The sequence below is a fragment of the Girardinichthys multiradiatus genome, chromosome 9, assembly GCF_021462225.1.
Source record: "Girardinichthys multiradiatus isolate DD_20200921_A chromosome 9, DD_fGirMul_XY1, whole genome shotgun sequence".
Taxonomy (NCBI): Eukaryota; Metazoa; Chordata; class Actinopteri; order Cyprinodontiformes; family Goodeidae; genus Girardinichthys; species Girardinichthys multiradiatus.
Genome location: NC_061802.1, coordinates 24,969,451 through 24,992,910, shown reverse-complemented (window position 1 = coordinate 24,992,910; position 23,460 = coordinate 24,969,451). Strand labels below are relative to the sequence as shown.

The following is a 23,460-nucleotide window of genomic DNA, read 5'->3' as shown; positions in this document are numbered from 1 at the left end:
CAAACCTAATCTCTTAATCAATTAATACCGTAAAGTGGTAAAAAGTGTTGATGGTTTTCAAACTTTTTCATAAATAAAATTCTGACAACTGTAAATAAAATCCAGTGCATCTGACTGCCTGCAGAAGTCACCACATTAGTAAATAGAGATAGCCTGTCTAATTTATTTCTTAGCAAACATGTTAGCAAACACTGATGAACAATCAGCATGAAGACCAAGGAATTAACCAGACAGATCAGAGATAAAGTTGTGGAAAAACTTATCGCAGGGTTTGTCATGTTTTGTGATTGTAAAAGACAATCCCAAAACCAGGACGAAGGCAGAGGCATGGTGAAAAGCTGATTTATTAAATGAGAGGTCATAAACTTACATAAACTGCAAAAAAACAAAAGGAACAACGTATGAGTCCGAGCAGCAGGTTTGCCAGGAATGATTAGAACATTATAGGATCTTGCAAGGAATGAAGGAGACTAACTGGCTTATACCTGCAGAAACATGAAAGCCTGAGTATGATCAACTGAAAGCAGTGCAGTTGGGAGGTGACATAAACTGGAGCAGCTTAGAGAAAATTGACACAGAGTGAATTCACAGAGCGAACTAAACAGAAACAAAAAGGCCGTCCACCTAAACTAATAGACCAGGCAGAGAGAGCATGGTAACTCTAGATTAGCTGCAGAAATCAACAGCTAAGGTGAAAGAATCTGTAGAGAGACAACTATTCGTCTTTTACTTCACAACTATGGCCTTTTTGGAAGAGTGGCAAGAAGAAAGCAGTTGTTTCAAGTTGTTATTAACGTTTGCCAAGCTATGAAGGTGGAAAGAAAAAATGTGGAAGAAAATGTGAGTCAGATTAGTGCAAATTGAACTTGATTGCCTACTTGCAAAATTCGATGTGAGGCACAACATTACGTTGTAGATTACTGGCTACGTCTTTGCAACATTTATGTTTCCTGCACTAAATCAACTGTGATGATTAACTCACATGCATACATCCTATACCCATGCCCTGTGGGTAATAATATGTTGATAGTGAAACGTGGTGTGGATGGGCAAATAATGGCCCACCCGGGAGGAAACTTTAACTCGCTAGTGTTGTAACGCTTTGAATGTTTCCGAAACATAATATATCTGAATAAAGAGACAGTATTTGTCAAGATCAGCTTGACCGTGATAGAGTTGGCTGAATTTAATAATGATTTTCAGTTGAAATTTTGTAATAAAAAACATTTACTGGCTTACTTGTTTAAACATATACTGCAAGTGTGTTTCATTAAACTAAGAGTAATGAAAACAAAAGAATTAGCATCCTTTCATCTCATTAACATCTGCAGCTCAGTTCATATCACTCTGTTCCATGTTTGTGTGTAAAACCCTTCACCCTCTCTTACACAGCCGACTCAAGCCAGGCAGCCAGCTCGGGTGTCCTCCTACTGTTTCAGTTTGAGTTTTTCCATGCAGCAAAAATGACTGGCATCTGTGTAATCTGTGCCATCTGTGCCATCCCCCTCTTCACTACCTCCACCCTGCTGCCAATCCCCTCCTGCCATTCTCCTTAGCAGAGTGGTGAGGGTTTATGTACCACTCCAGCTGGGAAATGAACTTATAATGCAGATATCTATTTAAGAGACATGTTGTCATGTTTTTGCATAATCCTCACCCCTGCATATAGGAGACTATTAAATGTTTTTTTGAAAATATTAACAATATTATCACTGAGTAAAATCTTAATTTGGAAAGTAATTAAAAATTAAATCCATCCTAAAATGTTTACATATCTCCTAGTAAGGAAAATGTTCTTTATAAACCCAACGCTGTAAGACGCTGCCAGCAAAATGCAGGAAGGACGTGCTAGTGAACAATGTCAGCTATTCCCATCTGGTTCAGCTCATGGTGGTGTATGTGTGTGGGACAACATGGAGGAGCTGAACTCAGCTGAACTATTTTCTCTGCTTTTAAATAAAAATACATTTCTTTTGGAACAAAATGGCAGCTTTATGTCAGGGGCTAAAAAATTTCCATGAGTTTGTCAAAGTGCCTGTTCCTGCCCAGTGGAGTGGTGTGTAGGCGTGAGCAAGTGCATTACGGATGCTGAGAGGGCCATTTTCCCAGGTGAGTTCATCCAAATGTGTCATGTGTGAGTAGGAGGTTTGGACTGACAGGTCGAATACTTGCTGACAGCAGTCTCCTGTCTGAGAACTGGGCAGATATTAATCTGTGCGTTTGCTTACCATTTCCCTGTATGCAAACTGTAATGTATTTTTTGTACTTCTGTCTGAATATGTGATTGTGGGTCTCTGTCTGTTTGTGGGTGGAGGGATAGGTGGCCATGACCAATCAATAAGCCTGATAATTAGATCTGAGGGGTGTCGTTACGGCGGCCCCTTGAGCCAACTGTGCCTCACCTTCCGTAAAGAGGATTGAAGTCCTCAGCATGCACCTCATTAACCTTTGGAACAAATGCAAATCCAATTGGATGCCAGTAATTTTTCTGAAGATCTTCTATGGTTTGAAAGATACATTTTTATTTAAGTCCAAAATCTTCATTGTTACAATTAACATAAATCACTACAATGAATTTATTTTAGCTAAACATTATAAGAAACAAAATCATTACAATTTGTGTGAAAAACAAACAAGTCCCCAAACCCCAACATAACACAAATCATTTAATATTTCTATTTTAATTTTATACAATAGGCCATCATTAACCCAAAATCAAAAGGTTGCACCTCTACTAAATTCATGGCACTAATCTCTTCTGTAATGCACAGCAGCACATGGATAATCACAATAAATTACTGGAAAAATGGGGAAGTGAACATGGTTTCTTAATGTTCTTAAAACTGCTGGGAATCAAAGCTGCTTTGTAGCTGGTTGACCTCCAGAGCCCCTTGAAACCCTGTCTGCATGTGTAACTTTACTGTACAGATTTGACTATAGTGCTATAAATGAAAGGTGCTGCTCTGTGTTTAAGTTCAGTTAAAACAAATATTTGACCGCATTTTATTTTGGCATAAATGCATGAATAAAAATTAAATTCAGCAAAAATGCTATACTGGCTAAACAAACTGCCTTATCAGCACGTTTTACACTCATGCATGGACATGAATTAAAAACATGGAAGGGACTGGACATCTAATTACATGTGCTGATCAACAGTGAATTTCAACGAGATTTGCAAAGCGCATCCTTCATCATTGATGCCATAATTTTACTTTACTTTACTACATTTTCTTTTGACTTGCTAATATTTAGGAAAATGACTGCTACAAAGAGTGTGTTTGAAAATATTCAGCATGTGGGCATCTGTGTTTGTCCTCTGCTGTCAGGGCTGATGTGAGCCAAGCTTGTGTTTCCCTGGTTGTTTCCTTCAGGCTCCACAGGAGGTGATTGGGGGACATGGTTTAATCGTTCCCCTTCAGTTCTTGTTATGGAGTGACATTCATCATACAGCTTCACAACTTCACCCTGGATTGTCCCAGTGCCAGTAATATGGAGCCAGACACACAAAAACACACACTCTTGCTTAAACACCATCTCCACAAGTTCCTCCTTGCTGATCCACTCTTTATGGACTATTTGATATTCTGTTCCTGTTTAATTACTCTAAAGCGTCAGACAAGGTAGAGTCAGGGTTTCTCTCTCTCTTCCTCTATCTAACTCTGTGTTTGTTCACGTTGCATCAAACAATAACTCCTGGGAATTAACCGGTATAACATTTCACATTATGACAGAATTGAGTAGAAAAACCGCATTACCACCGTAATAAAAGAAAAATGTACAACAAGATTTAATTGCTTTTATTAAAAGCAGAAAAGCAGCTGCTGCTGAAATAAATTCACATTAAAATTGCAATAAGGTTATCAATTCCTTTATTTTTATCATGATTCTGACACTCAGACAAGCAAACAAAAAGAACAAACACCAGCTAAATTATTGTTAGTTTACAAGTAATTATTCTACAGAATGTTATACCATTTGCTGTCTGCTCTTTACACAGATATGCCAGGTTCATTGTGTTGATTAATAAATCAGTCTGTCTGCTCAAGTGGAGTCTGTAGTCTGCTGCTTAACAGATTAACTGTGTTTTTAAATGTTAATTAATAAGAGGGATTTCCTTTGATTTCCCATTTCTTTTTCAGCAGCTGAATAATTTCAAACAACAATTTCCCTTTGTTTTAATAGAGGAAAAAGTGTAGTAACCTTCTTTCAGCCAGCTGGCAGGCAATGCCAAGCAACAGGTGAAAGCTGGAGAAAAGTCTGGTCACTTCCACACTTTCTCCCAATAAAGGGGCTTTAAATTGTAGAAATGGTACAACAGAAAATTTAACTAACTTTTTAAAACCTTGGTATACCTCCAGACTGGTAAGCAGGCAATGCCTTATAAATTAGGAAGCTCAGATGTAGACAATCTGATTGTGCAGAAAGTCCCAAGCTGAGATTTAAACCCAAGACCTTCTTGTTTTGGTAAAATAAAACTGCCAATTTCATGAACTTTATTTTTCAAAACGCTGTTCTGAAAATTCCAAACTAGAATGTGTGCAGCATTACTCCTAAAGAGCTGTAAACATTAAATAACCAGAGTTCCCCTTGAGGGTGACCATTGCTTTCAATTGATCCCTGAAAACACATTGGGAAAATTGGCTGTTAATGGCCCATTCCCTCAAAAACTGACCTTGGTTTAAAAAAAAGACATTTGGAAGATTAGATTCTGTATTCATAAGAGTTTCAATTATGCATAGAGTAATAGACAATCACCCCAGATAGTAAAAATGTGCACTTCTGGTAAAGGTCTCTTGAACATCTCATATCTGAGCTTTAAGCCCTGCATTCTTCTTAAACCTAAACCCAAAAGATTGATGAGAATTAGTAATGAGAGTTGATGTTAGCATTGAAAATTTTGAAAAACTTTAATCACACAGATGATATAGATTGCCAAAAATAAACTTGTCCTGCAACTCACGGCGTTATTTTACTTCTCTGATAGCAAGAGGAAAGTACTGGGAGGGTGGGCATGAAGGACTGAATTAATTTAAAGCTAGTGGACACTTAACACAGTCCGATGGAACCAGCTGACTAATGACGCACCCTGTTGAATTTTCTACACATGATTAACTACAACAGGCAGATTGATCTGGCCTGCATTTAAAGTTTCTGATCATTTCTCTGACTTCATGAAATGAAAAATAAATATATTAGTAATAAATGAAGGGTGAAGTTTGGCAAGAAGGGCAGCAAGCCAAGTTGGTGCAATACATCACATTCAAATTTGCTATTTGCATTTTTACAAACATACACAGACACACTCAAAGTTATGATAATATACTGTTCATATTGAGCTGATACAATTCTTTAAGGTCTTATAGACCTGTAATACTTTTTATACAGAACACTTTTCAGCATTCGTTATCTATTTTCCACACACAAGGCATGTTTATTGTTCATCATCAATGATAAAGAAGGTATTTTGAAGTGACTAATGGGAGAAAAAATGAACAGAGGTAAAGAAAATCAGATTAAAGAAAATACATACTGTACATTAAAGGAATAATAAGAAAATTTAAGCAACACAAAAAAAGAAACAAATGTTAAAAATGGAAATTAACAGTGTTTTAAAAACCAGGGACTCGATTCGGTTGAGCGGTGCACGCTGAAAGATATCTCACCTTCATTTGGTTTGGTACACTTTCTGGCATTTAGCAAATATAAATAATTTTATTAATCCTAACGGACCTCAAAACAGAAAATGTTTAGTCTGATTTAATGTCATGCAGAAAGAGAAAAAAAGGTTATTTATCTTTTTATACATCATATAAAGACATTTTGCTCTCCTCTTCAAAGACAGCGAATTAACAAGATCTTCTGACCTTTACATAAAAAGTCAAGAAGTGGGTAAAAAAAAGAAACATTTGGATAAAAGTTAAATACTTTGCTTTTATCCTGTCTCTGGTAGGTGGATAAAGTTGTGCAGATGTATGAGACAGTGATGACCAGGCACACTACTATTCTTGTAGGCCCAACTGGTGATGGAAAATCTGTTGTAATCAGCACACTGTGTCAAGCTCAGACCAAAATGGGACTGCAAACAAAGCTGTATCCGTTGAACCCTGAATGAGTGTCAGGGAACTTTATGGAGTTCTTCACCCTGACAATTAAGACTGGATTGATGGGATTTTATCCAACATCTTCTGTGACATTTACAAGCCAACTGACAAAAAAGAGCAAAGGTACATCCTGGTTGTCCTTGGGGTGGAAATATGAAGTCAGTAATGGATGACGACAAGCTCCTCATGTTTGCCAATGGAGAACGGATTTGTGAGTCTGTACACTGCTGTTTGAGGTTGGCAATTTGCAGTGAGCTTCCCCTGCTACCATGTCATGCTGTCGGATGTTTTTTGTTGACCCAAAGAACGTGCGATATACTGCCAAAGATGGGTGGTCAACAGACCAGAGAAGGAACAAGAGTTTCTTAACAGACTATTTGAGAAATACATATGCACAGCTGGTGGTAAACCAGAACAGAAACTGGAGACTGTTGTACCTTATACCTGAATATGGTCAATCAGTTTAGCTTGACACTAGAAGACTGCTGGAAGACCTTGAAATGAAGTTTGCTGATATCCTAGTGTTGACACCCTATGAGTTGTATCAATTGGATCTTGGAACAGATGGTGAACATAAAGAGACCAGTGTTACTTGTTGGAGAATCTGGCACTACGACAACTGCCACCATTTTTAACTTTTTGAAGAATGTTAATCCTTATATGTAGACTAATCTGGTCATCAACATTTCATCAGGAACATCTTAAATTGATCTACAGAGAAACTTAGAAGTTAATTGTGGAAGAAAGGACCAAAGATATATTTGGTCCTACAATGGGTGAGAGAATACTGGTATTTATGGAGGACATGAACATACCAAAGGTGGATAATTATGGGACACAACTGCCTGTTGCACTTCTAAAGCAGCTATTGGAACGACTTGGTATTTATGATGTAGGAAAAGAATTTAACTAGAAAATCCTTAGCGACCTTGGCTTTATTGTTGCCATAGTAAAGGCAGGAGGTGAAAGAAATGAGGTGCATCCACACTTCATCTTGCCCTGCATCCAAGACCATGATTCCTCAAAAGCAATGTTTGAGTTAATACATAAGAAATAAAATCAGAACAATTTGAGGATGAACCATATCATCTGCATACTATGGGATGCACTGCTTGTTGAAGTGGGGAGCTCTGTCAAACAGTTGCACACCAAGCTTGCTGCTTTCATTGCTGGCTGTGAGGTGTAAAACAGTTTTTACTTGTGATCAAAAGCAAATGATGAATATAGTTAGCTACAAACCTGCAGACTAAAATACTATTAATAAAGATCAAAAGGTCATAATTTACAGGTAGAGGTTAACCCGACCCTCTATTCTAGTTTGTATTCTACAGGTCCTTCTCAAAATATTAGCATATTGTGATAAAGTTCATTATTTTCCATAATGTAATGATGAAAATTTAACATTCATATATTTTAGATGCATTGCACACTAACTGAAATATTTCAGGTCTTTTATTGTCTTAATACGGATGATTTTGGCATACAGCTCATGAAAACCCAAAATTCCTATCTCACAAAATTAGCATATTTCATCCGACCAATAAAAGAAAAGTGTTTTTAATACAAAAAATGTCAACCTTCAAATAATCATGTACAGTTATGCACTCAATACTTGGTCAGGAATCCTTTTGCAGAAATGACTGCTTCAATGTGGCGTGGCATGGAGGCAATCAGCCTGTGGCACTGCTGAGGTCTTATGGAGGCCCAGGATGCTTCGATAGCGGCCTTTAGCTCATCCAGAGTGTTGGGTCTTGAGTCTCTCAACGTTCTCTTCACAATATCCCACAGATTCTCTATGGGGTTCAGGTCAGGAGAGTTGGCAGGCCAATTGAGCACAGTGATACCATGGTCAGTAAACCATTTACCAGTGGTTTTGACACTGTGAGCAGGTGCCAGGTTGTGGTGAAAAATGAAATCTTCATCTCCATAAAGCTTTTCAGCTGATGGAAGCATGAAGTGCTCCAAAATCTCCTGATAGCTAGCTGCATTGACCCTACCCTTGATAAAACACAGTGGACCAACACCAGCAGCTGACACGGCACCCCAGACCATCAATGACTGTGGGTACTTGACACTGGACTTCTGGCATTTTGGCATTTCCTTCTCCCCAGTCTTCCTCCAGACTCTGGCACCTTGATTTCCGAATGACATGCAGAATTTGCTTTCATCCGAAAAAAGTACTTTGGACCACTGAGCAACAGTCCAGTGCTGCTTCTCTGTAGCCCAGGTCAGGCGCTTCTGCCGCTGTTTCTGGTTCAAAAGTGGCTTGACCTGGGGAATGTGGCACCTGTAGCCCATTTCCTGCACACGCCTGTGCACGGTGGCTCTGGATGTTTCTACTCCAGACTCAGTCCACTGCTTCCGCAGGTCCCCCAAGGTCTGGAATCGGCCCTTCTCCACAATCTTCCTCAGGGTCCGGTCACCTCTTCTCGTTGTGCAGCGTTTTCTGCCACACTTTTTCCTTCCCACAGACTTCCCACTGAGGTGCCTTGATACAGCACTCTGGGAACAGCCTATTGGTTCAGAAATTTCTTTCTGTGTCTTACCCTCTTGCTTGAGGGTGTCAATAGTGGCCTTCTGGACAGCAGTCAGGTCGGCAGTCTTACCCATGATTGGGGTTTTGAGTGATGAACCAGGCTGGGAGTTTTAAAGGCCTCAGGAATCTTTTGCAGGTGTTTGGAGTTAACTCGTTGATTCAGATGATTAGGTTCATAGCTCGTTTAGAGACCCTTTTAATGATATGCTAATTTTGTGAGATAGGAATTTTGAATTTTCATGAGCTGTATGCCAAAATCATCCGTATTAAGACAATAAAAGGAGTGGGAGCAGCTTCCTCTAAACCATTATATAGAGACTGTCATATAATAGACAGGTTGATTTGTGGAGGTTTTAGTGAACTTCCACAGACAGAACTTAGGTACAGGATTATTTTGCAGCAACAAGAACATCTACCCAAACTACCTCCATTGGCTCACTGCTCAGCATTTGAGCTGCTTGGAGCTTTAACGCAGCATCAACACAATGAAAAATCCAATTAATAGAGTGAGCTGGACAGGTAGGTAATGGGAAAGGAAATTTCTATGTAAAAAAAATGAAGTACAAATGTAGCTGAGCGAATGAACAATTACCAATATTTAACTACATTTTCCTGAGATAATTATGGAAATCCATAATATCTACACAGTTCAAACCTATCAGCATTCATTGTAAATGGTATGTCCAGCACATTTAAAGGGATTTTACTTCAAACTTGTGACAATCCTTTCCAAATAACCTTTCAAAGTCTATCTTTGCAGGTCTAATTTGTACTTTTGAGTCATTTTAGGAAGAAGCCTTTAATAAAAATAAAATCCAATAAAATGTTTAACTTATTGATAGTTTTATTAAACCAGACATACTCACACAGAATAAGAAAATACATTGAAAGCTGGGGATTGAGCAACTAATTTTCTAATAGTGGATGTGAACCTCTGCTGCCCTATCTAAATATGTGTATGCAGCAGGAAGATGGTTGTCTAAAGGAACACCGATTCATTGTTGTTTATTTGATTACAGATTACAAAAACTGAAATCTAATTTGAGCTTGAATACAGAAAATCAAATGCTGGAATTTTTAACCTCTATTTTAACCTTTTTTCTTCCGTGTTTATGTTCATTTCTTAGCACAAATATTTTTGAGCATAAATATCTTTGGCTGTCAACGTAAATGAAAAGTACAAGTTTCTCACTCTGTTGTTTAGAATAACAGAGGTACAATACAGTGCCAGTTACCACTGCTATCGTAAAGTGTGAGTTTCTGCAAAGCATTAAACTTTCTGGAAGATTTTTGCAGAAGTTAAAACCTGTTAGAAATGATCTGGTTTCGGTTTTAGATTTCTACCAAATTTTAATAAAAGATACTTGCAGTGGAACAAGTTCATACTCCGTAGGGAGGTTGAGAAATTGTTCTGGTTAGCCAAAATTACCACTATGCAAAACCAAGCAAAAAATGCACGAAATGTATAAAAATGAAAGCATAATTAATAAAAACATGAAAATAGATTGTAGATCATGCACAAGTATGTATTTTCTGCACAAGTTAAACTTGGCCTTGAAAACTAATTTTGCAGAGGATTGGAGGCCTGCCCCCACCCCCCTGCAGCAAACTGAAATTGCTTAGCTTATCTAGCAGATATAGAGATTGGTTGTTCAATAATCTCCACACCTGGATGTGCTTGGTGGAGAAATTCTTATTTAATTTCCTATCTCCAAGGCCACCCAGACCTACAAGTTACATTAGATCCTGACAACTCTCTACATTGGTAATATTAATCATTACAAAAGAATAGAGGAAGAAAGTAAGCTGACCTATTCTACAATATAGAACACAAATGATAAAAGGAACCACCAGGTAGTCGCCCTTTACTAAATAAACTTCTGTTGAAGGTTTTTCTCTTTTTTAGATATGTTACATTAAGCATATTTGCCTGCAAACCGAAGAATAAAGCTGAGCCAGGAAACTAAGAAAAATGTTGATTAAGTTTTAACATTATTTAGCCTGAATGGGATGATAATTAACAGAACCAACATGTAGTAATGTAAAGACTTTAAAAAAGTCTGTAATAATGTCTCAGAGAAAAATTTCCATTGATTACTGAAAAGGGTATTAATGATGTTTCACCTTCCTTTTTTAAATGACTTGTAAAAAAGAACAGATTTTTACATTGTTTAATGAGTTTGGTCATATGAAAATCATTTTGGTAGGAATAATTTTGTACTTAACTGCATATTCTTTTTGTATATGCATTATGCGTCTATTTTACTTGTAAAGCAAAATGCCCTCTACTTGTATTTTAAGTGCATCTTCAACGGAAAACTAAAGATTTCAAAAAGCAATTTAAAAAGAAGCTCTGTTATGAAAAAAACACTGTTTTAGGTAGTTTTATAAAGTCTTAAATGGGAAAAAGAAATTGGCCTACACACCCCTTTGATTGCAGGGTTTTATGTATTGTGTATGTATCATGAGTTTTTCCGTTTAGGCTTTATCTTCATTTAATAAATAATGACATGATGGGGCCTATAGTGTGTAGTTTTAAATGGTTGCAGTTAGATTTAAATACTTTTTAAAGAGCAGAAGATTTTATTTAAAAAAAAAAAAGAACCTAAAGAGGATGTTCTTACTTTTTACCGGGACTGCAGTGCGAACATTCGTCTGACTTTGGCCCCAGTACTCCGCAGTAACTAATTGGATTAGCTCTCCCTGATTCTCCAAATAAAGGATATTAGACATTTTAACACAAATACAGTAAATTTTTGTGTTTTGATAATAGTTTGAACAAACTTAGATTTTACAGTATAACTTATTCCCTACAGGGTTAACAGAGCATCTTTTATGACAGGCAGTCACTCAGAGATGGACAGGTCATGGCAGAATCTGAAGGCTGCCTTTGGCAGAACACCTGAGCTGTGTGAAGTGAAGCAAATGCACAGGAACCTTTCTGCTCAGACTATGAACCACACAATGACTGGGCGATAAATTGAGGCCCAAAGGGGATTCATTAAAAATTCAAAAGTGCCTCTGCTTTTTTCATCAGTCACAAGAAAAAGGGGTATGTAGAGAGCAAGGAGGGGAGCAGCTTTGATATTTTTGTCTTGGATTTAATTTCCTCTATTTTCCATATTTTATAAAAAGATCCCTTCATCTTCCTGAATCTCTACCCTCCTGCCTCCATCTCTTCCTTCCCTCCCGTCTTCCACCTTTTATTTATTATGTGATCTGACTTTAATATGGTTTATGGAGGAATATAAGCCGTTCATCACACTGTGGCTGCACAGTTCAAAACCCAGTAAGCCTCAGCAGCAGCATGGACCAGTCGTATAGCTGCTAATGCCTCTATTTATTCTGCCAGGAGAGGCGGGACAATCTGTCACTCTGAACTGAAAACTGACTCTGTGACACACCATTTAAGGAGCCACAGGCTGCTTCTTAGTAAGTATCTCTCAGGCCCCTTGATTGGCCTGTTGTGAAGATAGATTAATGGTGTAAAGAAAAGACTGAAGAAAGATCGAAAAAAGTAGAACAAACGTTTGAGACTTGACAATTTAAATGAGGAGAAAGCAGGGAAAACAGACGGTAAAGGGGCAGAAAACATTTCAGGCTGGATCATTAAGCATTTTTATTGAGTGGCTCATTAATTGTCTAATATATATTCACAAATAATTAATCTTATGTATAGTTTTCTTTCTCTAGATTTGTTTTTAAAGCATTGAATTTTTCATCATTGATGAAAAACTACTAAGTTGGTCACCTAAACCTAAAGTTTAGTGCCTACAGGAGGACACCGTGGAAACCAGATATTTTCCTAAACCATATAAGGACACAACCTTTTTTACACACAGTCAGACCTGAAATTATACCAAATCTTTCCTGTTTAATGTTTTACAAAAATTATTTACACTACTGGTCAAAGGTTTTAGGTACACTTTCTCATTTAATGGCTCCATTTATTTATATGACTATTTACATTGTAGATTCTTCCAAATAGCCACCCTTTGCTTTGATTTGCTGCCTTGCTCTCTTGGCATTCTCTCCAAGAGCTTTATGACGCGGTCACCTGAAATGGTTTTCCATAGAGTCTTGAAAGAATTTCCCAGAGGTTCATTGAGAGACGGCCAAGGGTTAATATATCATTCATCACAGCAACGGGCGACTACTTTAAGAAATATAAAACATGTTTAGTTATTTTCCAATTTTTCGTTTACTGCATAATTCCACTGCTGTTCATTCACAGTTTTGATGCCTTCAGTGAGAATCTAGGTACAATGTAAATAGTCATAAACATAAAGAAAACCATTAAATGAAAACGTGTGTCTTTTTGCCGGTAGTGTATATTTGCTAACTGCCAGAGTAATGAGCAAGAATTTGTTTTGAGAATTTGTTTTACTTTCTTCAAAATATGAAGTTTACAAACACAAACATTACAATGTCCTTAACTAAATCAGGGAAAAAAGCCCAAATGATGACGATGACATGGATTTGTAGGTTAATTCACAACATCTGAGTTAAATGAAGGCCCGCCTGTGGGTGTAGTTCAAGGCAACACCTTAAACTAGCAGTTTTACTGTGTGATATCATGGGAAAAAAGCAAATGAAGCAGGATACCTGGAAGAGTACTGTTGAGCTGGGTTTTGTGTCTCAGAGATTGACGTGCTTTTGTTGCTGTAAGTGCGTATCAACCCCAGATCCTAGACTGTGCCAACATGGGCTTAAAGGACAGCCAGGAAGGAAAAGGCCTTTACCCCAAAAGCAACAACAAAAAGCTAGATCACATTTTGAAAATGGATTGAGGGCCTTTTTTTTTTTTTGTTATGTCCAGTGGTCTGAAAAAAATGAAATGAAAAAAAAGTGTTTGGCTATGATGATCATTGCTACATTTGGAGGAAAAAGGGTGAAGGCAAGGCAAGTCACTGCAAGTTTATTTCTATAGCAACAAGACAATTTTAAGTGCTTTACATTATGAAAAAGGAATTTGCAGTGACAAAAAAACATAAAAGTACATTGCAGTGGCATTTTAATGGAAAGTAACAAACAAAGTAAAGAATAGCCTACACACAATTTGAGCTGTGACATACAGTATATGGAAATGTGTCTTCAGGTGTTCAGGTGACCTGAGACATGAGAAAAAAGTACACAGGCAAAATAAAATCAAAATCTCTGCGCTAACATTGTATTTCCTATAATTATTCTGGTAGTATTTTCCTGGTGTCTTCAGACTCATTATTTAAATTAAGAAAAAGACTGACTGATAAAAAAATCAAAAACAAAAAACAAAAAAAAACTTTTATCTCAGAAACACTTGTAACATGAAGCCAAGCAGTGCTTTTAGTAAGCAAAACTAGATAAAATAGCTTTTTTACCTGCACTCAAAACAGCATTAGGGTGTTTTGTCCAAAGCTAACTTTATATCGCATTTAACTGAAAAAGCCAAATAATAAACCATTCATGAGTATCTTTATTTCATGGTTAAAACTGTGAAACTGGCGCAAAATACCCCTAACATACCCTTACTTTTAGAATTATGTAATCTCAGTGGAAGACTTAATCTACAGAGCCTTGCAAATATATTCATGGTCATTAAACATTTTTCATTTTCTCTTGTTACATGTATTTAGGGCTATTGTTCTACTGGAACCTCCACTCCCGTCTTCTGTTTTGTTCTCAAAATAGGATAAAAAAGGGAATCTTCTGGGATTCCCCTGTAATTGGTCCCACCAATCTTCCCACTTAGCTCTTACAAACTTCCATGTCCCTGCTGAAGAAAAACATGCCCCATAGCATGATGCTGCCACCACCGTTTTTTACGGTGGGCATGGAGTGTTTAGCTCTTCACAGTGTTTTTTGTCTATTTTTTGTCCAATAACAAGTTTACACAGAACAGCTTACGACATATGTTCATCTTTCTTATTTTTCCTTGCAGTTTACAATTATGCACTTCTTGGTGTTGGTGTATATCAATAAAATACATAGACGTTTGTGGTTGTAGTGTGACAAAATAAGAAAAAGTTAAATGGGGAATTAATATTTTTTTAAGTCACTGTGTTTTTGCACCAAGTTTGGCCCCTTTGCATAGTGGGGTTTATACATTTTCAAAAGAAACATTTAAAAGAAAGACATGCTATTTTCCAAACTTTTTACAGGAGATTTTAATGCTTAAAATTAATCAACCAATAAAAAAAAAGCTTAGAGTTGAATTGAAATGTTGATTATTCTTATAAAGCTCCACTGCTCTGTCATTTCCTCCTGAGGTGGATCAGAGGTGAAACAGGGGTGGGTTGACTTCAAGCCCCCATTTGGTATCAAAAGCAGCATGTGTATACCAAGTATTAAAAGGTTGATCTTAAAAGGGTGTTAATAATAAAAATACTCTGCATACGCAGTATATTTTAGATGTCTATTGTGTATAAATCCATCATATATAAACCAATTGAATTTTGTGTATAGTTCTCCTTACTGCTATCTTTATACAGTGAGAATATTTTGATCTATCTATTGTAATCTCTCTGTAAACCATGGCTTGAACTAAAGGATGCAAATGACAAGAGGTGGGGAAAATCTTAACAGCACAGCTGAACTTTTTTTAAGTAACCAGATTCTTTGTAATTGGGGACAGGTGTGAACTTGGGAAGACTGAATGCTGGAACTGAATGAAAAAGTTATCCAAAGAAGTATTAGCTTGAGGTCTTGTGCATTTATTCAACCAGGTTATTGCAGCTTCTTGTTGAAATATATTTTTACTCTTATGGAGATGTTTGTTTATCCTTTGAATTGTACACGATATTTGTAACACTGCATGCTGAAAAAGACTGAAATAAAATGCTAAAGTCTCACCTTTTTTTCATTACAAAAACCTACCATTTTTAAAGAGGTATGAGCACTTTTGGGAGCAACTGGACCTCAGAATAAAGCCTAATAACATTGGAGACTGTGAGATCTTGCTTGGGTGATATTCTAGGTCTATTGAACATTTCGAATGATTAAAAAAAATAGCTCATCCTGGCGTAATCTTTCAGCTGCTGAATTACGTCTACGAAAACATGGGTTTTCCTGTAAGAGAGACACGAGGAAATAGTTCTTATCCTTAAGTGGTGTTAACGTTCAGAAGCAATACGCAGACTCCACGTAGTCCTTGCCTCTGGTCTGAAAGATGTGAATTGCTGGGAAATGGCGGACTGCAGGGACAATAATTATCAAATACCATTCAAGCATTGCTTTTAAATGACTGCAATTATTCTTTGATGCATGATTAGCCTGTAGCAGATTCCTATGAGAATAGTGTGGTGGATTAAATATGTCAGCCTGACACTGGTGTTATCTGCCAGGGGAAGCTGGGGGAGAATGCCTCAAACTTGGGAACATACAAGTATATTAGTGTGACTTGTGTTGTGAAGCTGAGTGAGATGATCATAAAAGTTTAATCAATGGACTGTGTAATTAAAGTTAATTTCGAAACCCATTTTAAAAAAGAACGGGCGTGGACTAATTAGTAGTGCTGAACCTTGTCTTATCACAGGTCATCCATTTCCCAAAGCCACACATAAGTGAGCAATAATCCTTAATGAGCAGACTTTTGCTGTTTGGTGATTGCTGTTAATTTATGCAAGTCGGACATGTTGACCTGACCAGCAAACTTAAAATTATCCAAACTTTTGATATCTTTCTCTTTATATTAACCTCTGAGTGAATAAGAGATGTGCAAACCTTAAGATTTTTATTGTAGAGACGAAGGAAGACTCAGTATGTAGCCAGGTAGATAGGTGATGATGGCTGAACCTTCAATCTAAACAAAAAAAAAAAAACTGTGTATAAGTCCAAATCCTTGAGTAACAGGAACCAGTTATACTAATGGAAACTATAACTACAGGAATGCATAAATAATTATAAACTATGATTAGCTGAGCTATGAATGACCAAAGAAGACATCCAACAATGAAATAAAACATGCATTGCCTTGCAAAGTATTCATATCCCTTCAATCAAAAATGTTGAATCATTTTATTAGGATTTTATGTGGTAGACCAACACAAAGCAGTGCATGTTGTGAAGTGGTAGAAAAAAGATTCCGTGGTTTTTAATATTTCTTACAAATAAAAATTCAAAATGTCTGATATGCATACATATTCAGTCCCCTTTATTGTGACACCCATAAATAAAGATCCATTGCAACTAATTGCCTTCAAACATTATAACTCTGGAGGAGCTGCAGAGACCAACTGCTCAGGTGAAAGAATCTGTCAAAAGGACCAGATTAGTCGTGCACTCATTGCTTAATAGGGACATGAGTCCTATTCGCAGTTTGCCATGTAAGGGACACAGCAAACAAAAAGATGGTCTGGTCAGATAGGACCTAAAATTAAACCTTTTGGTCTATGTACAAAAACATGTGGTGCATAAAACTAATACCACCCATCACCCTAAACACACCATCCCTGATATAAATCTTAGTGGTGGCAAAATCATACTGCAGGGAGGATTTCTTCAGCAGGGACATGGCTGATGGGACGTTGGGCAGAATTAAATACAGAACAGCCCTGGAAGGGTTTTCTTTAGAGGCTGCCAAAGACTTAAGACTGGGGCAGATGTTCACCTTCCAAAAGGCAAAAGCCCTAAACATGCAGCTATAGATATAGCAGAAAGGTATAGAGCAAAGCATATTTGTTGAAATGGCCCAAAGTCCAGATCTTAAACAAAATGAGAATCTGTGGCAAAACCTAAAATTGATGTTGACAACCACAAAACCTTTATCTATTTTGCCAAGAATAGTAGGAAAATATTTCAGTCTCCGGATGTGTAAAGACAGTAGAGAAATTACGCAGAAGAAATAACAGACTACAACATATTTTAAACTCCAGTCCTGTTTCTGTGTTTAAGTCATAGTGTCAGCTTAGAAGATGTAATAGCTTTGATCCCTAAATGGGAATTGTAAATATGCCATAATCTTTCCATATACTCCCTGGTGTTGCCTTCAACCTTCTACCTACAGTTAATAATCACCTTAACTTTCTGGTTCTTTGGTGAATATCTTGATGAAGGGATCAAATTATTTATTATTTATTCAAAACATCATTCAGCTGAAGCTGAGAAGAACAAAGTATGCAGATGCGGTTCCACACCCACTTAAACCCACATCTTAAATTCGAAGGAGGGAGTAAATAAAAAAAGTCATACCCTTTTATCCAGAGTTAGACTGACTTAGGATGTCTGTAAGCACTGACAGAGCAGCGCTAGTAGCTCCGCCAGGCTATCCTTTGACCTCCGACCCTGATCCGATTCAGTCATCTGTAGCTTAAAGTGATGTAATCTGACACTGCCCACTGGCCAACATTAGCCAGGCAAAGTGCCTCACAGTGTAGTCCGTACTAAAAATGAGTCACTCTGTTTTGCTGAGCTCTTCTAGGCTTCCTTTTACTTGTTGATCTATCCCCTGCCAACACGCTCTTTCATTATGATATACTCTGGCGTTGCCCTCAAAACTCACTCCGATACATTTCTTCAGACAGGCTTTTGGGTTGTCTGCAGTTTGTAATTATGAGACTAATGGATACGCTTGATGTTTCCCCAGACAACCTTTGGACCTATATATATGCAGTACAGACCAAAAGTTAGGACACACCTTCTCATTCAAAGAGTTTTCTTTATTTTCATGTCTATGAATATTGTAGATTCACACTGAAGGCATCACAACTATGAATTAACAAATGTGGAATTATATACTGAACAAAAAAGTGTGAAACAACTGAAAATATGTCTTATATTCTAGGTTCTTCAACGTAGCCACCTTTTGCTTTGATTACTGCTCTGCACACTCTTGGCATTCTGTTGATGAGCTTCAAGAGGTAGTCACCTGAAATGGTTTTCCAACAGTCTTGAAGGAGTTCCCAGAGATGCTTAGCACTTGTTGGCCCTTTTGCCTTCACTCTGCGGTCCAGCTCACCTCAAACCATCTCGATTGGGTTCAGGTCCGGTGACTGTGGAGGCCAGGTCATCTGGTGCAGCACCCCATCACTCTCCTTCTTGGTCAAAAAGCCCTTACACAGCCTGGAGGTGTGTTTGGGGTCATTGTCCTGTTGAAAAATAAATGATGGTCCAACTAAACACAAACCGGATGGAATAACATGCCACTGCAAGATGCTGTGGTAGCCATGCTGGTTCAGTATGCCTTCAATTTTGAATAAATCCCCAACAGTGTCACCAGCAAAGCAGCCCCACACCATCACACCTCCTCCTCCATGCTTCACGGTGGGAACCAGGCATTAGAGTCCATCCATTCACCTCTTCTGCGCCGCACAAAGACACGGTGGTTGGAACCAAAGATCTCAAACTTGGACTCATCAGACCAAAGCACAGATTTCCACTGGTCTAATATCCATTCCTTGTGTTCTTTAGCCCAATCAAGTCTCTTCTGCTTGTTGCCTGTCCTCAGCAGTGGTTTCCTAACAGCTATTTTACCATGAAGGCCTGATTCACACAGTCTCCTCTTAACAGTTGTTCTAGAGATGTGTCTGCTGCTAGAACTCTGTGTGGCATTGACCTGTTCTCTAATCTGAGCTGCTGTTAACCTGCGATTTCTGAGGCTGGTGACTCGGATGAACGTAAAGACAACTCTTTGAATGAGAAGGTGTGTCCAGACTTTTGGTCTGTACTGTATACAGGTCCTTCTCAAAATATTAGCATATTGTGATAAAGTTAATTATTTTCCATAATGTAATGATGAAAATTTAACATTCATATATTTTAGATGCATTGCACACTAACTGAAATATTTCAGGTCTTTTATTGTCTTAATACGGATGATTTTGGCATACAGCTCATGAAAACCCAAAATTCCTATCTCACAAAATTAGCATATTTCATCCGACCAATAAAAGAAAAGTGTTTTTAATACAAAAAATGTCAACCTTCAAATAATCATGCACAGTTATGCACTCAATACTTGGTCAGGAATCCTTTGGCAGAAATGACTGCTTCAATGCGGCGTGGCATGGAGGCAATCAGCCTGTGGCACTGCTGAGGTCTTATGGAGGCCCAGGATGCTTCGATAGCGGCCTTTAGCTCATCCAGAGTGTTGGGTCTTGAGTCTCTCAACGTTCTCTTCACAATATCCCACAGATTCTCTATGTGGTTCAGGTCAGGAGAGTTGGCAGGCCAATTGAGCACAGTGATACCATGGTCAGTAAACCATTTACCAGTGGTTTTGGCACTGTGAGCAGGTGCCAGGTCGTGCTGAAAAATAAAATCTTCATCTCCGTAAAGCTTTTCAGCAGATGGAAGCATGAAGTGCTCCAAAATCTCCTGATAGCTAGCTGCATTGACCCTGCCCTTGATAAAACACAGTGGACCAACACCAGCAGCTGACACGGCACCCCAGACCATCACTGACTGTGGGTACTTGACACTGGACGTCTGGCATTTTGGCATTTCCTTCTCCCCAGTCTTCCTCCAGACTCTGGCACCTTGATTTCCGAATGACAGACTTCCCACTGAGGTGCCTTGATACAGCACTCTGGGAACAGCCTATTCGTTCAGAAATTTCTTTCTGTGTCTTACCCTCTTGCTTGAGGGTGTCAATAGTGGCCTTCTGGACAGCAGTCAAGTCGGCAGTCTTACCCATGATTGGGGTTTTGAGTGATGAACCAGGCTGGGAGTTTTAAAGGCCTCAGGAATCTTTTGCAGGTGTTTAGAGTTAACTCGTTGATTCAGATGATTAGGTTCATAGCTCGTTTAGAGACCCTTTTAATGATATGCTAATTTTGTGAGACAGGCATTTTGGGTTTTCATGAGCTGTATGCCAAAATCATCCGTATTAAGACAATAAAAGACCTGAAATATTTCAGTTAGTGTGCAATGAATCTAAAATATATGAATGTTAAATTTTCATCATGACATTATGGAAAATAATAAACTTTATCACAATATGCTAATATTTTGAGAAGGACCTGTATATATATATATATATATATATATAAATATATATATATATATATATATAATTTTTTTTTTTTGCTGAGGTTACTATGAGCACTCGAGCCACTAAATCTTATGATTCCCCACATTTTACAAGATGTGAGAGCTGGCTACCAACGCAGCTGGCTGGAGGGAGGGATTGAGAACAGAGACGATGGCTGATCAATAGAAACAGCATTTGCAGCCCATGTTTTTCCTCCTCTCAGCAGAATCTCAGTTTTTTATAAAGAATCCGCTCCCTGCAATTAGAGTGGGCTTGCTGATGAAGTCCTGCGTGGACAGAAGATTCGATTTAGAAAGAGGCTAAACAGAGGAAGGGGTGATGAGATTTCTCAAATAGAAAACTGCAAAAAAAAAACATTTTCTTTATTTTGTTTGGCATCTTTTTACCCAGGTAACATCCCACTGAGTATATATATATATTTATTTATTTATTTATTTATTTATTTTTTTCTCATATTAGTTCTAATTTGAATTTAATGGAAACCATAACTGACGCAATTGAAACCAGTTATGTTGTTTTCTGGTCTATCTGCTGCTGGTTGCATGTAAGGCAGAAGAAAATGGACAAAAGCCCTTTTAACAATTTCAATATGGGCATACAGAACTGAAAGCAACAAATCGAAACGAGTAACGCCTAGTGGTACTTCGCAGGGACATCAAATCCTAAGCATGCAGTATGAATTAAAATGATTACACTTGAGAAATTTGCTTTTGAAGTATGAGAAATACATTAAAAGAAAAAAACCTTAAAGGTACTGCTGCAGAGCTTGTACTAACAAATGCAATAGTTTACCTGCTGAGTTTGACTCAATAGACAAACACATACAGATGTATGGCTCTTTAGATATGTTGTTACCAGCTTCCATTCTCAAAGAGGCTTCTTGCTCCCATTTCTTGGAGACTGGCTCCAACTGGTAGTTAAAGCTCAGATTCAGGAGGACCAGTGTACCTACTGACCTGGTTGTGGAACACTGGTTGTTGACAAAGGTGCCTGGTTTAACAACCTCAGGCGCTCATTTTTGCCTTTAACGGACAATGTTGTTCTGTTGGTTTCTTCAAACTCTGACCTTCAGCACTTAGTGTCAAATGGCTGGGATGGCGTTCACTTCTCTAGGTCTGATTCTATGGTTCTCAACCGGAAAAAGGTGGCTTGCTCCCTCCAGGTTTGGGTTCAGTTTGTGCCTCAAGTGAAGGATTTCATATATCTTGGTGTTTTGTTAAGTAGTGATGGTTTGCAGAAATACAGGCACTTCTTCATTCTGCCATTGTGAAGAAAGAGCTGAGCCCCAAAACAATTCTGGTCATTCACATTTCAAGTTCAAGAGATGTGATTCATGACTGAACAAATCAGATCCTGGTTACTGGGAGCCAGCCAACTACTGGCCTTGGCAGTAGTTTGGGTGATGCCCCAGGTACTACCCCTCTGCATCAAGAGGACTCAGTTGAGGTGCATCAGCCTGTCGATCAGGGCACCTCCTAAATGCCAACCTCTTCAGGTTTGGATGAACTATATGTCCCTTACAACAACCTGGGAACACCTTGGGATATCCTTGAATGAGCTGGAGAGAGTACCTGGGAGGGAGGGATGGATGGATGGATGGATGGATGGATGGATGGATGATGGATGGATGGATGGATGGATGGATGGATGTGATCTGTTGTATTTTATAAAGGAACTGTTCTTACATCACCTGAGTAATATTTAACTAAGAAACATTTAGATGTGAGGCTGCACGGTGGCGCAGTTGGTAGCACTGTTGCCTTGCAGTAAGAAGGTCCTGGGTTCGGTTCCCAGCTGGGGGTCTTTCTGCATGGAGTTTGCATGTTCTCCCTGTGCATGCGTGGGTTCTCACCAGGTACTCTGGCTTCCTCCCACAGTCCAAAGACATGCCTGTTAGGTTAATTGGTAACTCTAAATTGCCCTTAGGTGTATGAATGAGTGTGTGCTTGGTTGTATGTGTGTTGCCCTGTGATGGATTGGTGACTTGTCCAGGGTGTACCCTGCCTCTTGCCCATAGACTGCTGGAGATAGGCACCAGCTCCCCCGTGACCCACTATGGAATAAGCGGTAGAAAATGACTGACTGACATTTAGATGTGTGTGAGCATGCATGGATGGATGTTTTTTTAGTTTACACTTTTCTTCTTTCGTTCTCATCTTGTCCACTTTTGTCATCTTTAAGCACACCCTGCATAATACTCTGTAAAAGTCTGGTGCAGAAATTACGCTAAAAAAGACGCTAAAGTAAATGGGATGGTGGAAACATTCAGTTATAATAAACTTCTAACAAATGCATGGACAGCAGCCTATTGTTTTTGTAAATTTTAGCAAATAAGTGAACATTTCTTTTTTTTTTTTTAAAAAAAGGACCTTAAAATAATGTACTGCCTAATCCAAAATGGGAAGAAAACTAGAAAAGAAAGCAACCTCTCAGAAATTGTTTTGGATTGGAAATGATTACAGGCTGCAGAGGAAAGGATGTTTAACTATACTAATAACAGTTAAGCCCAAAATTATTTATAACACTTGCATTTAAAGTAATATTTTAATTTTACTGACATGTTTTTTTTGACTGAAAGTAATATTCATGTTTTGGAGTCCTGACTTGAATCAGATGGTGGGTGATGGCAAGGGTGGCTTTAAACCTCAGAGACCTGATCAGTCATTGTAAAAGGCCAGTGGAGTCATTTGATTGCTGTTATCCCAATGAGGATTTTTCCATTGATCATTGGGAAGGGTATGATGCAAAGTTAAAATGTAAAAACAGATAACTTATTGTCTCTATTTATTATCAGAAACAAACCTTTGTTTGAAAGAAAGACATTTTAAATGAAAATACGCCAAAGGAATGAA

General features: G+C 38.1%; 1 long non-coding RNA gene across 1 annotated transcript; it reads right to left on the bottom strand.

Annotated features, from left to right (window-relative positions):
- Positions 1-13,532: 13,532 nt before the first annotated feature.
- On the bottom strand, positions 13,533-18,157 carry LOC124874277. The gene is made up of 2 exons (XR_007039746.1): positions 17,809-18,157; positions 13,533-16,420 (listed from the first exon to the last, which is right to left on the bottom strand). It is a non-coding gene; the product is annotated as an uncharacterized LOC124874277 (long non-coding RNA).
- Positions 18,158-23,460: the final 5,303 nt, after the last annotated feature.